The following is a 15,665-nucleotide window of genomic DNA, read 5'->3' as shown; positions in this document are numbered from 1 at the left end:
GATGGTTCCCAAGAATTATCCTCTGGACCGTAGCCTTTCCCTTTGATGAGGAACTGGGTCTGACCACCCCTCTTTCTACAGTCCAGGGTGGCTTCTACTTCATATTCCTCATTACCTTAAACAAGCAGTGGAGCAGGAGATTCTGAACCTTGATCCGGAAATAGACTTGGGACTGTTGGTTTTAATAAAGAGACATGGAATACCAGATGGATCTTCATATTCTTTGGTAACATTAATTCAAAAGCTACAGGATTAATCTTTCTTTTGATTGTAAATGGTCCCAGGTACATTGGACCAAGCATCTTTGAAGGGCAGCTCAATTTCAAGTTTGTTGTGGATAGCCAAACCTTATCTCCTGGTTTCAGATTCAGATTCCCCCTTCTTTTTCTGTCAAAAAAATCTCTTGCTATTTGCCTGAGCCTCTAAAATAGTTTCTCGTAACATTTGACCATTCCTATTGAGGAAATCCAGCCTTTCTTGTACCTCCAGGACAGCGGGTTCCCCCGGCATTTCAGGGAGGAAGGAAGGATTGTATCCATAGTTGGCATAAAAAAGGGACTGTTTGGTAGCAGAGTAGATGGAATTGTTATATGCAAATTCTGCCAATGGAAGGAGAGACACCCAGTCATCCTATGAGTAAGAAGAGAAACATCGTAAATATTGTTCAAGGGTCTGGTTTGTCCTCTCAGTTTGCCCATTCGTTTGTGGATGATACGCAGAAGAAAAGCGAAGTTCGATCTTTAGTGCCTCGCACAGAGATTTCCAGAACTTACAACTGAACTGCACTTCCCGATCGATATTGTTGGGAATACCATGTAACCTCACAATCTCTTTAATGAGAGCAGAAGCAGTCTCAGCAGCAGAAGGAGTCCCTCTCAGAGGTATGAAATGGGCCATTTTTGACAGACGATCAACCACGACAAAGATGGTGGTGAACCCTTCAGATGGGGGAAGCTCTACAGTAAAATCCAGAGAAATCATACTCCATGGTTTTTCAGGTACTGGAAGGGATTCCAATAGGCCCCAGGTTTTGGCTATATCAGACTTGTTTCGGAGGCATACCGAGCAAGATCTAACGTAATTTTTACAATCTTTCATTAAGTTTGGCCTCCAGAAGAAACGGGAAACCAAATTTGAGTTCTTGTGGATCCCGAAGTGACCCGCTAAAGGATGATCATGGCATCTTTTAAGAATGAGAGTTCTGAGTTGTTCTGGTATATAAATCTGTTCCTTGTGAAGATACAGACCGTCCCTTAGCTGAAGATGCATTTCCAAGGGGGGTGGATGATCATCAACCGCTTCCTTTATTTGTGATACAAGGTCTGCTTGCAGGAGTAAAAAGTTTTTAGCTGGCAGGATAGTGTCAGGTTCAGATGGTACTACTGGGTCATGAAACATGCGTGAGAGCACATTGGGTTTGCCGTTCTTTGATTGTGGACGGTATGTCAAGTGAAACACAAAGCGAGAGAAGAAAAGTGTCCATCTTGCCAAGTATTCCAGATTTTTGTGATCCGTAAAAATGAGGATAGGGTGTGAAGCTCCCTCCAGCAAGTAGCGCCATTCCTCGAGGGCTGCCTTGATGGCTAATAGCTCCCTGTCTCCTATATCAGAGTTCCTTTCAGGGAAGCTTAACTTTCTAGAGAAGAAGGCAACAGGGTGAAGGAAGGACGAGTCCTTGTCGTTGAGACAATATAGCTCCAACAGCATTTTCAGAAGCGCCTACTTCGAGAACATAAGCTAAAGCAGGATCTGGGTGCTTCAGGATAGGAGCAGAAGTGAATAAGGTCTTTAGTTGTTCAAAAGCTGCTTGAGCCTCGGGAGTCCATTTGAAAGCAACATGTTGCCTGGTTAACTGCGTGACTGGTGCAATGATACTGGAAACGTTCTTAATGAACTTCCTATAGAAATTAGAAAATCCCACAAAGCGTTGTACCACTTTCCTGTCTCCTGGGACGGGCCACTCTAATACAGAGGTCACTTTTTGAGGATCCATAGCAATGCCATTGGGAGTAATCACAAGTCCGAGGAACTGAATGGCCTGTTTCTCAAATTCGCACTTTTCAGCTTTGGCAAAGAGGTGATGTTGGCGTAACCTACCTAGTATCCCGGTGTCGTTCTATTGAGCTTGAGAAGACTAGGATGTCATCCAAATAGACAATGATAAATAAATCAAGATAGTCCCGGAATATATCATTAACAAAATGTTGGAATGTTGCTGGGGCATTACAAAGACCAAATGGCATAACCAGGTATTCGAAGTGCCCAAAGCGTGTTCGAAAAGCCGTCTTCCATTCATCCCCTTCATGAATTCTGACTAAATTGTATGCACCTCTCAGATCTAGTTTTGAAAAGACACATGCCCCTTGTAGCCTTTGGAACAATTCAGGAATCAGAGGAAGAGGATAGCGGTTCTTGACTGTTATCTTATTTAGATCACGATAGTCCACACATGGTCTAAGAGTATGATCTTTCTTTTCAACAAAGAAGATGCCAGCTCCTGCTAGTGATGTAGAGGGCCGAATAAACCCTTTTTCTAGGCTTTCATCTATGTAATTCTGGAGGACCTCTAGTTCCAATTCTGAGAGAGGGTAAATTTGCCCAAAAGGGATCTCAGCACTGGGCAGGAGTTCAATAGGACAATCGTAGGGCCGGTGTGAGGGAAGAGCATTGGCAGTCTTTTTGTTGAATGCATCCAAGTAATCATGGTAGGCGGCAAGAACAAGTTTCATCATCTCTGAATCAAGATGGATACTAAGAAGAGGCGTTACTGTGCATGGTTCCTTTGGAATGCAATGAGTCTGACAGTGTTCGGAAGAAAAGAGGATTTCCCTGGAGAGCCAGTTGATGGATGGATTGTGCGCCCATAGCCAGGGCATGCAGAGGATGTCAGGGATCTCCTCGATCCCTGCCGCGATGGTCCCGGCGCAGGCGCAGTGCACCGCCCTGTGCAGGGACACGGGCACTAGGTCCGGGCCGGCCGCGGCGTTCGAGTTCGCGCATGCGCAGTAGAAGCCGCGACCGCCCGCTGGGCACCAATGGCAGCGCAGGGCGGGATATTTAAATGGCCCTGAGCTGTCATTCAGTGCCTTCTGGTCTTCCCTGCATCCTGTGAACCTGTGATCCTGTACCCCTTGTAAGTTTTGACCCGGATTGAACCTGACCTTGCTGCTTTCTCCTGCTCTGACCCTTGCTTTGCCTGACCTCTCTCCTGGATGCCCCCTATTGGATTTGACCTGCTGTTGCTGACCTGGCGTGTGACCCGACCATTCTATGCCCGCTGCCTTGTACCTTGCCGTCCTCTCTGTTACCGACCCGGCCCGTCTGACCTTGCTCATCCATCCATCCATCCCTTGCAGTGGGGTCTTCCGACCTCCTCACATCAGACTCTTCCCCGTGGGAGCCCCTTGCGCATACTACTACCACTGACGGGCGCACCCAGTAGTCACGACCTGGTCTCAGGGAGCTCCAAGTCCATCCCCACCATCAGGGGCCCTGGTGAACAAGCACCCTGGGACTTAGATTCCGTGCGCTGGGGACACCTATTCAGTGGAGTGCTAGTAGTACCGCCGGGCGGTCCCTTACGGTACCAGAAGGCCATGACTGAGTCTAGAGGAGGTCCCTCGCCGCTTGAGGAGATCTGCAGGCACCTGTCTAATTTGACACAGGCCGTATCGGCCCTGCAGGATAGATGTCAGCAGATTGAAACCCAATTCCAGACCTGCACTATATCCGTCCCCGTCCCACAGGCCGCGGTCCCCGCACCTCCAGCCGTAGCAGCCCCTGTGCTGGTGTCTGGGGCATCCGCACCACTCCCGGCGGCCGACCCCCGAGTACCCTTACCGGAACGTTTCCACGGGGACCGCACACGCTTCAGATCATTCCGCGAGTCCTGCCTCCTCTATTTTGAGCTACAACCCCGAACCTTCGTGACTGAATCCGTGAAGGTGGGGTTCGTCATCTCCCTCCTGCAGGGTGAACCCCAAGACTGGGCCCATCGATTACGGGGAAAAAATGACCCTCACCTCAGTTCGGTTGTCAGTTTTTTTGATGCAATGGCCATCCTTTATGATGACCCGCAGCGGGCAGCTTCTGCTGAAGCTACTCTGTACACGCTCCGGCAAGGCCGCCGAGCGGCGGAGGAGTACGCATCTGAGTTTAGGTGGTGGATGGGGGATACTCGCTGGAACGAGTTCGCACTCCTGCATCAGTTCCGTATAGGCCTATCAGAAGGCCTGAAAGATGAGCTCGCCCGGGTGGAGGTACCTGAGACTTTAGAGGACTTAATAGCACTGACCATTAAAATTGACCGTAGACTGCGGGAACGCAGGTTTGAGAGGTCCGGCCAGGGTCATGGAAACCCCTGGGGATCATTTCAAGGTCCCAGTCAAACACCTAGGCCAATCATCCAAAACCGGCCACCTGGAGATAACCCCGAACCCATGCAACTCGGCCTGGCACGGCCTAAACTATCCCCAGAGGAACATCTGCGCAGACGATCCCAGAACCTGTGCCTCTATTGTGGCGAAGCTGGTCATATGGCACGTTCCTGCCCGCAGAAACTGAGTAAGTGCACCTCTTCTCCCTTATCCATTGGCAATGTTGGTCCATCCCAATACTTAGTGGTACCCCTTTCCTTTCAGCTTCCAGAAAGGACCGTGGAAGTATCGGCCATAATTGACTCTGGGGCATGCAGCTGCTTCTTGGATATTAATTTTGCTCACCAGCAGGGTATTCCTCTCCTATTGAAACAGAAGGGGTTCAATATTTATTTGGCCGATGGTTCCCGAATAAAATCGGGGGTAGTGAACCAGGAAACCCCCTCCATCACCACTGTCATTGCCGGCCAGCACCAGGAACTCCTCCGCCTGGATGCTATAGCTTCACCCCTCTTCCCAGTCATTCTGGGGCTCCCATGGTTACGGGCCCATAACCCCCAGATTGACTGGGAGACCGGAGTAATCACGTTCCCTTCCCCATACTGTCGGGTATACTGCCGCACTTCGGGCCCGGGGGCCCCCCAAATCCTCCTGTGTTCTGAGGGGGAAGCTGAATTAAAACAAGTAATCCCTGCAGTCTACCATGGGTTTCTAGATGTGTTCAGCAAACGGGGAGCCGATACTCTACCCCCCCACCGCCCTTATGACTGTCCCATTGACCTGTTACCCGGCTCAGAAATTCCTTTTGGGCGAATCTTCCCCCTTTCAGAGCCCGAATTGGGGGCCCTAAAGGAATATATCGAGGATAGCCTCCAGAAGGGGTTCATCCGCCACTCCACTTCACCGGCGGGGGCGGGAATCTTCTTTGTTGAAAAGAAAGACAAAACCTTAAGGCCGTGTATCGATTACAGGGAATTGAACAGGGTCACGATAAAAAACCGTTACCCACTACCGTTAGTACCAGAGCTGTTCCAAAGTTTAAAGTCAGCAGTGGTTTTTACCAAGCTGGATCTGAGGGGGGCGTACAACTTGATTCGCATAAGGGAGGGGGACGAGTGGAAGACGGCCTTCCGCACCCGCTTCGGTCATTTTGAATATCTGGTCATGCCGTTCGGGTTGTGCAATGCTCCGGCCACTTTTCAACACTTTGTGAATGATATTTTTAGGGACTTTCTGGATGTCTTTGTGATCGTTTATTTAGACGACATTCTGATTTTCTCCCCGTCTTTGGGGGAACACAGAATACATGTAGCAAAAGTATTGGGGCGGTTGCGGCAGCATGGGTTGTACGCCAAGGCAGAGAAATGTTGTTTTGAACAATCCAGCATTGCCTTCTTGGGCCTGATTATCTCCACCGCGGGGGTCGCGATGGATCCCCAGAAGGTCGCTGCAATACTGGATTGGCCTGAACCCACAGACAGGAAAGGCGTCCAACGATTCATCGGCTTTGCAAATTTTTACCGGAAGTTCATCAAGAACTTCTCGGGTCTGGTCTCCCCCATTACTCAGCTAACCAAGCTGGGAACCCGATTCAGATGGACACCAGAAGCGCAGGGAGCTTTCGAAGCCTTGAAGAAGCTGTTCACTTCGGCACCCATTTTGGGTCACCCAGGCGCCGCCCTGCCCTATATCTTGGAGGTAGATGCATCGGAGAATGCGGTAGGCTCCATCCTCTCCCAACGAAAAGGCACCAAGGAACTGCTCTACCCTGTAGCGTTCTTCTCACGGAAGCTTACCCCAGCAGAGAGGAACTATGATATCGGTGATCGAGAGCTACTAGCGATCAAAACGGCGTTAGAGGAATGGAGGTACCTGCTGGAAGGTGCGGTGCACCCCATCTTAATATTTACTGACCACAAGAACTTAGAGTATCTGAGAACCGCCAAGCGTCTACGCCCGCGACAGGCGAGATGGGCACTATTCTTTTCAAGATTCAACTTCCACATTACGTACCAGCCAGGATCAAAGAACACTAAGCCGGATGCGTTATCACGGATGTACGAAGACGCCAAGGAGATCCCAGTACCCGAAACCATCCTGTCCTCGGGTAACTTCTTGGTCCTTCAGTCGGACCTTCGTTCCAGGCTAATGGAGGCATCCACAAACTTCTCTACCCCAGGCGGAGGGCCGCTCCAGAACAAGGGGGGACTCCTATGGAGGGAAGATCGAATTGTGGTGCCGGAAGAAGCCCGAACCCTGGTCTTGGGGCATTGCCACGACCACCCGATGGCGGGGCACTTTGGCCCAGAAAAGACCCTGGAACTTCTCCGACGCTCATTCTGGTGGCCAGACATGGCTAAGGATTGTAAGGGCTATGTAAGGTCCTGTGTCACCTGCCAGAAGAACAAGCCATCAAGAAACAAGGTTTGGGGTCTGCTGCGACCCTTACCTATTCCTGAACGACCTTGGCAAAAGATCTCATTAGACTTTATAGTCGAGCTTCCGCCATCCCGAGACCACACGGCAATCCTGGTGGTCGTGGACCGCTTGTCCAAGATGGCCCACTTCATCCCATTGAAGAAAACCCCCTCGGCGGCCGAGACCGCGCGAGTCTTCATTCGTGAGGTAGTCAGGTTGCATGGGGTCCCCGAAGACATTGTCTCGGACCGAGGGGTCCAGTTCACGTCCAGATTCTGGAGAGCACTGTGCAAAGCCCTGGACATCAAATTATCTCTCTCCTCTGCGTTCCACCCTCAAACTAACGGTCAAACCGAAAGGACCAATCAGACCTTAGAGCAATACTTAAGATGCTATACTTCGTTTACTCAAGATGACTGGCTGCCACTTTTACCTCTAGCGGAATTTGCGTATAACAACGCCCGCCACTCAGCAACAGGGCAGTCCCCGTTCTTTGCCAACTATGGCTTTCACCCAGTCTTCCTCCCGGATTTGGTTTCGGAATGCCCAGTACCAGCAACACAAGATGTGGTAACGTTCTTCGCTGCGAACAATAAGAAGCTTCAAGAGGCCATCAGTCGGGCCCAGGAAGACTACAGGAAAGCATTCAACAGGAAACGGAGAGGAGATCTGGTATTGCGGCCTGGGGAGAAGGTTTGGCTGGCGACGTCCAATTTAAAGATGCTTTGCCCGTCAAAGAAATTGGGACCCAAATTTATAGGCCCCTTCTGCATTAAACGGATGGTTAACGAAGTAGCCTACGAACTCGTCCTCCCTGACACGCTCAAGATCCACCCGGTCTTCCATGTGTCCCTGCTGAAGCCAGTGGTCCCAGATGCCTTCCCTGACCGGGAATCTAGACCCCCGGATGCGGTAACGGTCGAGGGAGAAGAAGAGTTTGAGGTTGAAACAATCCTGAAGTGTCGAAGGAGGGGAGGCCAGACCCAATTCCTTATCAAATGGAAGGGCTATGACCCTGAGGACAATTCCTGGGAACCAGCCCATAATGTCCATGCACCCAGACTTGTCCGGAGGTTTTTTCGCGATCACCCGTGGTGGAGAGATCGGGTGGGCATCCGGAGGCTGCCCGTAGGGGGGGGCAATGTCAGGGATCTCCTCGATCCCTGCCGCGATGGTCCCGGCGCAGGCGCAGTGCACCGCCCTGTGCAGGGACACGGGCACTAGGTCCGGGCCGGCCGCGGCGTTCGAGTTCGCGCATGCGCAGTAGAAGCCGCGGCCGCCCGCTGGGCACCAATGGCAGCGCAGGGCGGGATATTTAAATGGCCCTGAGCTGTCATTCAGTGCCTTCTGGTCTTCCCTGCATCCTGTGAACCTGTGATCCTGTACCCCTTGTAAGTTTTGACCCGGATTGAACCTGACCTTGCTGCTTTCTCCTGCTCTGACCCTTGCTTTGCCTGACCTCTCTCCTGGATGCCCCCTATTGGATTTGACCTGCTGTTGCTGACCTGGCGTGTGACCCGACCATTCTATGCCCGCTGCCTTGTACCTTGCTGTCCTCTCTGTTACCGACCCGGCCCGTCTGACCTTGCTCATCCATCCATCCCTTGCAGTGGGGTCTTCCGACCTCCTCACATCAGACTCTTCCCCGTGGGAGCCCCTTGCGCATACTACTACCACTGACGGGCGCACCCAGTAGTCACGACCTGGTCTCAGGGAGCTCCAAGTCCATCCCCACCATCAGGGGCCCTGGTGAACAAGCACCCTGGGACTTAGATTCCGTGCGCTGGGGACGCCTATTCAGTGGAGTGCTAGTAGTACCGCCGGGCGGTCCCTTACAGAGGATGACCGGAAACATTGGTGAGCTTATGACATCCAGACGTAGAAGTTTCTGATGTCCTGAGAATGAGTGGCAGAAGATTGGCATAGTCTCTTGCATCACTGGGCCAGAACTAATACCAGAGCCATCAGCCAGATGGACCAAAAATCTTTGTTTCTTGGTACAGAGAGGGATATTGTATTGATTAACGAAGGTCGAATCCATGAAACAGCTACAGGCACCAGAGTCTTTATAGAATTGCTAGAACAGTAATAGTTCGTTCAGCAAGTTGCAAGTAAAGAAGGAAGGAGAGGTGCGTTTGACTCGTTCCTTGTGAGTGCATCATATGGAACCAGCTAAGAGAGGGCTTAGGAGGTCTCACTGGGCATGTCAGTACATAGTGACCCGCATCACCACAGTAGAGGCAGAGGTTGGAGTGTTGTCATCGAAGACGTTCAGCAGAGGATAAAGGTGGTCTCCAAGAGCTCCTACAAGGAGAATTATGATGCCACCTTTTGCTGGAGAGTATGTCTAATGTAACAGTAGTGGGTGAGGGGACAGGAGTTTATTTCAGAGCAGATCAAGACACCCCTGCTAGTTATTTCACCCTGCCTTTCCCAGAGCCGTCGGTCGGTTTGAATGGCTAGGTTTATCAGGTCCTCTAGCATGGTTGGTACCCTACTCGGGCAAGCTCATCTTTCAAGGTGTTGGAGAGACCGAGGCGAAACTGATTGTGGAGAGCAGACTCGTTCCATTGAGTGTCAGAACTCCATATACGGAAGTCAGTCACATAGTCCTCTATAGGCCTTTGGCCTTGCTGCAGCTTGCTAAGCATAAATTCTGCATTCTGATGGAGTAAAATAATGAATCCCACTTTGGTGCTTTGTGATGCAAAAGTTCTTGGTAGCAGAGAAAAATATAGCTCACAGGAGTTACGAAAGGTTTGAAACTTCCTGCGGTCTCCCATAAAATTCAGGTATTGGCACCCGGGGTTCAGGTAGAGGAAAAATTCCATAAATCATGCTGAGCTCTGTCTGAGTAGTTACTGTATATCTGAGACTGCAGAGGGACCCATGGTTGCTGAAACATCAGGCTTGGCTGGTAGTTGGTTCTCCATGTGATCAAGGTTTTTTTGCAAACTCTGTACCATGTAAGACAAGGCAGAGATTGAGTGACACATGTCCCCCAATGCAGAGGCCTCCCTTTCAGACTCCATCACTGGCTGACTGGTACTGTCACGTACCTGATTGGAGACTGAAATGACGAGGTCGGCCTTACTTATGTCACTAGCCCTGAACCCACTGGAAGTGGAACAGAGGGTGTCTGGTAACCAGGGGGACAAGAGTGCCAGCAGATGTTGTTTGCAGCACTTGCAGCTGGAGTCCTTAAAAGACTGATGAACCACTGATTCATGAGCAGTAGCGATATGCAGAGCTGGTATGGTAGACCATCAGGCATGCACCAGAGCAAGGCAGGAAGCAGGGATAGGAGACATGAGCAATGTCGTAGGAATAGCCGGGGTCATCAACGGGCAGACAGCGAAGTACCAAATCATAAGCAAGCCAAAGTCAGGAGCAGAGCTGAGGTCAGGAACGAGTATCAAGCAGGAGAGTAATCAAGAGTCAAGTCAGGAACAAGCTGGGTCAGCAACAAGGAAATCACACAGGAACAAGCAAGAAATGGGGAACAGCTGAAGACCACATGCGCACAAGAGCACATGCGCACGTCTATTCGCCAGCCGTCTCACGGGAATTTCCCTTCCAGACTCCTTGCTATTGTAGTAGTGAAACCAAATGATGATGTCTCTAGGTCTCGTGCCCAGTGATGGTTTTGAAGCGAGAGAGCGATGGGCCCTGTCCATTCGCCAGTCTATATGCAGTACCACTGGGTCAATGCAGTAAACAGACCTCGCAGATAATCTTGTAGATCGGCGTCACCTATAGATTTTGGGACACCGCGTATTCGGAAGTTCTGTCTCCGCTCCCTATTCTCCAAGTCTTCCTGTAAGGATTGTAACTGGGACATCTGTTGTTTTAAAACATGGTTATCTTCTTCTGTACCAGATCATCAAATTTGGTTTCTAAATGATATGTGCGTTCTTCCACCAGTGCTATCTCCCCTCTAAGTTCCTGCGCTATTTTCCCCACTGCTGACGATATAGTATGTTTCAGATTCTGCAAAAGCTTGTGTAACTTATTGTCCAGAACTTCTGCTGTTAGATATGGAACAGAGGAAGGAGGAGAGGGAGCAGAATGGTGTATTACATCCGCTGTACGACCTGGCCAATCATCCGGTTCCACCATCGGGGCTGCAGGATCACTCGAGGCTGGGGATGCGGCCCGCTGCACATACCTATCCATATGGGTAGGCCGCAGATGTTTAGCGGGTGACAGAGGGAATTTCTGCCTCCCAATTTTGCCCATTGGGATCTGTGTATGTCGCTGAGCCAAAGACTGAGGCTCCTCTGCTGGAAAAAGCTACTAAAGGTTGCAGAGGAGCTAGAGGAGAGAGCAGTAAAGCGGAGCTGGCCTAAAGTGTGTCCGCCATCTTCTGCCTTTGCACATGCGCCCCCCTTTTGGTGGTATTTAATCACCACTGGGTTTTTTATTTTTTGATAGACAAGCCAAAAACAACTGAAAATTTAAAAAAATGCTTTTCTTAGTTTCTGTTATAAAATTTAGTAAATGAGTAATTTTACTCCTTCACTGATGTGCGCTAATGAGGCTGCAGTGATGGGCACTGATGAGGAAGCACTGGTAGGGGGCACTGATGGGCATTGATAGGCATCACTAGGGGGCATTGACAGACATCACTGATGGGCACTGAAAGGCAGTACTCATATGTGGCACTGATAGGCAGCACTGACACTGTTAGGTGGCACTGACTGGCACTGAAAGGTAGCACTAATTGGCAGCACTCATAGATAGTTAGCACTGAAAGACAGCTCAGATGGGCACTGATACGTGGCATTGATGTGCACTGGTAGGTACTGATATGTGGCACTGATGTGCACTGATGGGAATTGACGAGTGTCATTGATGGGCACTTACAGGTGGCACTGATGGGGCTACACTGATCATCAGGGCACTGATCATCAGTGCGCCGATGATCAGTGTAGATATCCCCTCTGAGGAATGCTGATTACCGGCTCTCCTCTCCTCATGAGCTGTCAGCGTGACAGTTCGGGAGGAGAGAACTGCCGATAACAGGCATTTCCTTATTTACATGCGATCAGCTTGTGATTGGACACAGCTGATCACATGACAGAGCCGAAGTCATCGGCTCTTTCTGCTGATCAGTGATCCGCTTTGTCCCAGGGACAAAGCGCACTACGGATCGCCGCGCTGCACGCCCCTGGGGGCGTGAACTCATGGTTAGAGCGGGAGGACATCATAGGACATCCTCCCAGAAAGAGAGAACCACCGCCCGTCTATCATTTCCTTATATGGCAGGTGAGAGGCAGTTAAAGAACACCAAAGAAAAGTGGGAGTGCTTTAAAGTGTATGTTACCCAAACATTTCATATTACTGATATGTGTATGTAGCACCATGTACTAACTGAAAAGGGAGGGATGCCGGCAGCAGGACAAGGAGGGTGATCGATGTGTGTGTGGGGCATGCAGGAACGATGCCCTGTTTGTCTCTCCTTGCAGAAGCTGAAAGCTGGTTTCTCCCCATCTCCCTTCCAACAGCTTTTAGCTGTTGTAAGGAAAGGCACACAGGGCATTGTTCCTTTTTTTTTCCCCTGTCCACTGCACCGATCATCCTTGCTGTCCTACTGCCAGCATATGATTCCCCATGCTCTTCAGGCACCCCCCCCCCCCCCCATGTATCCAGACACATGGCAACTTTGTTCTACTCACATGGAAGACCATTAGCAAAGCACTGCAACAAGACAGATGAATCTGTGCTGGGGCTTCAAACTCAGACTCCAGGAGGGGGAGAGGATCAGTGGACCAGACCGCTGTCATACACTCAGCTGGGCAGAACATGAAACAGTCGCTGGGATCCTCTGCTCACAGCTGAAGAAGAGGAAGTCCTGTGCGCAGACTCCTGTGGTGATATTAGCTTAAGTGCCGGTCAGGTTGGAACGGAGGATCCCAGCGGCTGTTTCATGTTCTGCCTGGCTGAGTGTATGACAGTGGTCTGGGGGCTGTCCAATGATTCTCTCCCCCTCCTGTAGTCTAGGTTGGGAGCTCCTGCACAGACTCATCTGCCTTGCTGCAGTGCTCTTGTATGCGAGTAGGACTATTGGAATTTTAGTAAAGCTTTTTAACCTTTCAGGCCCCTTTCACAAAGGAGTGAATCTGCCTGCTCAGCGTGGGATCTGTCCACTGATTGGCATTGAGCAGGAGGATGACAGGCCCGTGTCTGCTCCTCTTATGTAGAGTGGACACAGACAAAGCCCACTCTCCTCTATGAGTGGTCAGATGTAAACAGACTGCCTATCTGTTTACATCCGATTGTCATCTGATCCACTAGTCCGATTGAGAATGGATCCGCTATCTATCTATTTTTAGCGAATCAGAAGCAGGCGGGTGTAAATGGACACGTCTTTTTACATTTGCCGCTCCAGAGATGGCAATGGATTGGGTCTGCCTGAAAAACAGACAGGCAGACTTGATTGATCTGCCCATGTAAAAGGGGCCTTATCATCTTCAGCTCAGGAAGGTTTTTCCCCCTTCCTGACCAGGCCATTTTTTACTATGCAGCACTGCACTATTTCAACTGGTAATTGCGTGGTCATGCAACGCTGTATCTAAAGGAAATTTATGTCCTTTTTTAACACTAATAGATCTTTCTTTTGGTGGTATTTGGTAACCACTGGGATTTTTATTTTGTGTGATATAAACAAAAAAAGGAAGAAAAAACGATATTTCCTACTAGTTATAAAAAATATCCAGTAAACATAAACTTAATCATAAATTTAGGCCAAAATGTATTCTGCTACATGTCTTTGGTGAAAAAAAGCCCAATACTTGTATATTAATTGGTTTGTGTGAAAGTTATAGCATCTACAAACTATGGTACTGTATATATATTGGAATTTACGCAGCTTTTACAGTACTTTCTGACTGTCTAACACACTTCTTGAGATGCTAAAATGCCAGGGCAGTACAAAAAACTCCAAATGACTCCTTTTTGAAAATTAGACACCTCAAAGAATTTTCTACAAGGCATGTTGAGTCCATGGAGGAATTTATTTTTTTCCACAAAAATTGTCACCTAAATGACATATTGCTTACGCATGCCATGGCTATATGTTTAATAACACCCCAAAGCACATAATGGAAAATAGTCCTAGACTGGGTGTCGGCAACCCGCGGCTCCAGAGCCGCATGCGGCTCTTTTTCACCTTTGCTGCGGCTCCGGAGCACACTGCCCACCAGGTGACAGAAAAGAGGGTTGCCGTAGCTCAGTGGTCGGCAAGCCGCGTCTCTTTACACATTTTAATGCGGCTCTTCTGTGTGCCGGGCGCCCGCTCCCCTCCCTCCTCTCGGGCGGCCGCCCCAAAAGTCAGGACTCTGCAGCTAGCCCAGCAATGGGCAAACTACGGCCCGGCGGACCTTTTAATCCGGCCCGCGGAGCGTGGCAAACATTGGCTGTCAGGATGTAGGCAGGGCAGCGTGACGAACTCCTCTCCTCTCACAGTCCGCCCTGAAGACCGGAACGGCGCGGGAACACGGCGAGAGGAACGCGCGGAGCAAAGATAAGTGAATTCACACAATATGGGGAATGAATTACTATAGGGGGGATGAATTACTATAGGGGGGATGAATTACTATATGGGGGATGAATTACTATGGGGGATGAATTACTATATGGGGGATGAATTACTATATGGGGGATGAATTACTATGGGGGATGAATTACTATATGGGGGATTAATTACTATGGGGGATGAATTACTATGTGGGGGATGAATTACTATGGGGGATGAATTACTATATGGGGGATGAATTACTATATGGGGGATGAATTACTATATGGGGGATGAATTACTATGGGGGATGAATTACTATATGGGGGATGAATTACTATATGGGGGATGAATTACTATGGGGGATGAATTACTATATGGGGGATGAATTACTATGGGGGATGAATTACTATATGGGGGATGAATTACTATGGGGGATGAATTACTATATGGGGGATGTATTTTCAGTTTTAAAAATGTGGCTCTCAAAATAAATTTCAATCGTGGTTTTGGCGAGATTTGGCTCAGTTGAAAAAAAAAGGTTGCCCACCACTGTCCTAGACTATCCCTGGGAATGGTTAATAGCAGTCAACAAACGATAGAATGTAGTTTAAATGGACAACTAAATAGTGGGTCAAATCCGGGTCCCCAGTGCCTATTTGAGTATTCCCTGGTGTTTATAGAAGAGTTCTGTCTCTGGAAAGATATGAAGAATAAAAGTGTTAAAGTGACCAACTCCCCTTCAACTGGAATGTTGGAAAATTTGATTCTGATCAGTGTGAAGGAGTCCCTCTGTCAGAATTCAATAGCGCAGCAGGGGAGGATTCCTTCATCTATTTCGAATGTGTGGATGGGGAAATCCATTGTTTTTGTTTTTTTTTGATCAGTCAACCTGCTGATCAAAAAAGAAAAAGAGTAATCATTGGCCAGCTTTACTCTGCTGTTAAAGCACTATATATTTTACCTTTAGTATTTTATTTGGACACTGCTTAAAGAAACAAAAAGACCCTGATTTACTATTGTGCCTGGGCGCATTTCCGTGGGCGAACATCTAATTTTTACGAGCGACCGTCTACTTTTACCCCGCTAAGAGATTTACTATTGAGCAGCGTCAACAAGTAGACACCCAATCGAATTTACTAACCAGACACACACCAAGAATCAGACTCACAAAGCAGACTTGGTAAGAGGTATGTCTAACACCATGGAAAATCACTGCAGAAACATGTTCACTTTGAAATTTGCTTTGCCAAATATCAGGACTTCACTTTAAACAATATCTACCATTTCAAAAAAAAAAAAAAGTGTTAAAAAGTTTTTAAACAAGACGACACAGTGAAAAACTAGCCGCTCGT

Source organism: Staurois parvus, unplaced genomic scaffold, assembly GCF_062004578.1.
Source record: "Staurois parvus isolate SC_StPar_1 unplaced genomic scaffold, SC_StPar_1.0 ptg001032l, whole genome shotgun sequence".
NCBI lineage: Eukaryota > Metazoa > Chordata > Amphibia > Anura > Ranidae > Staurois > Staurois parvus.
Note: the sequence above shows the minus strand (reverse complement) of the source record.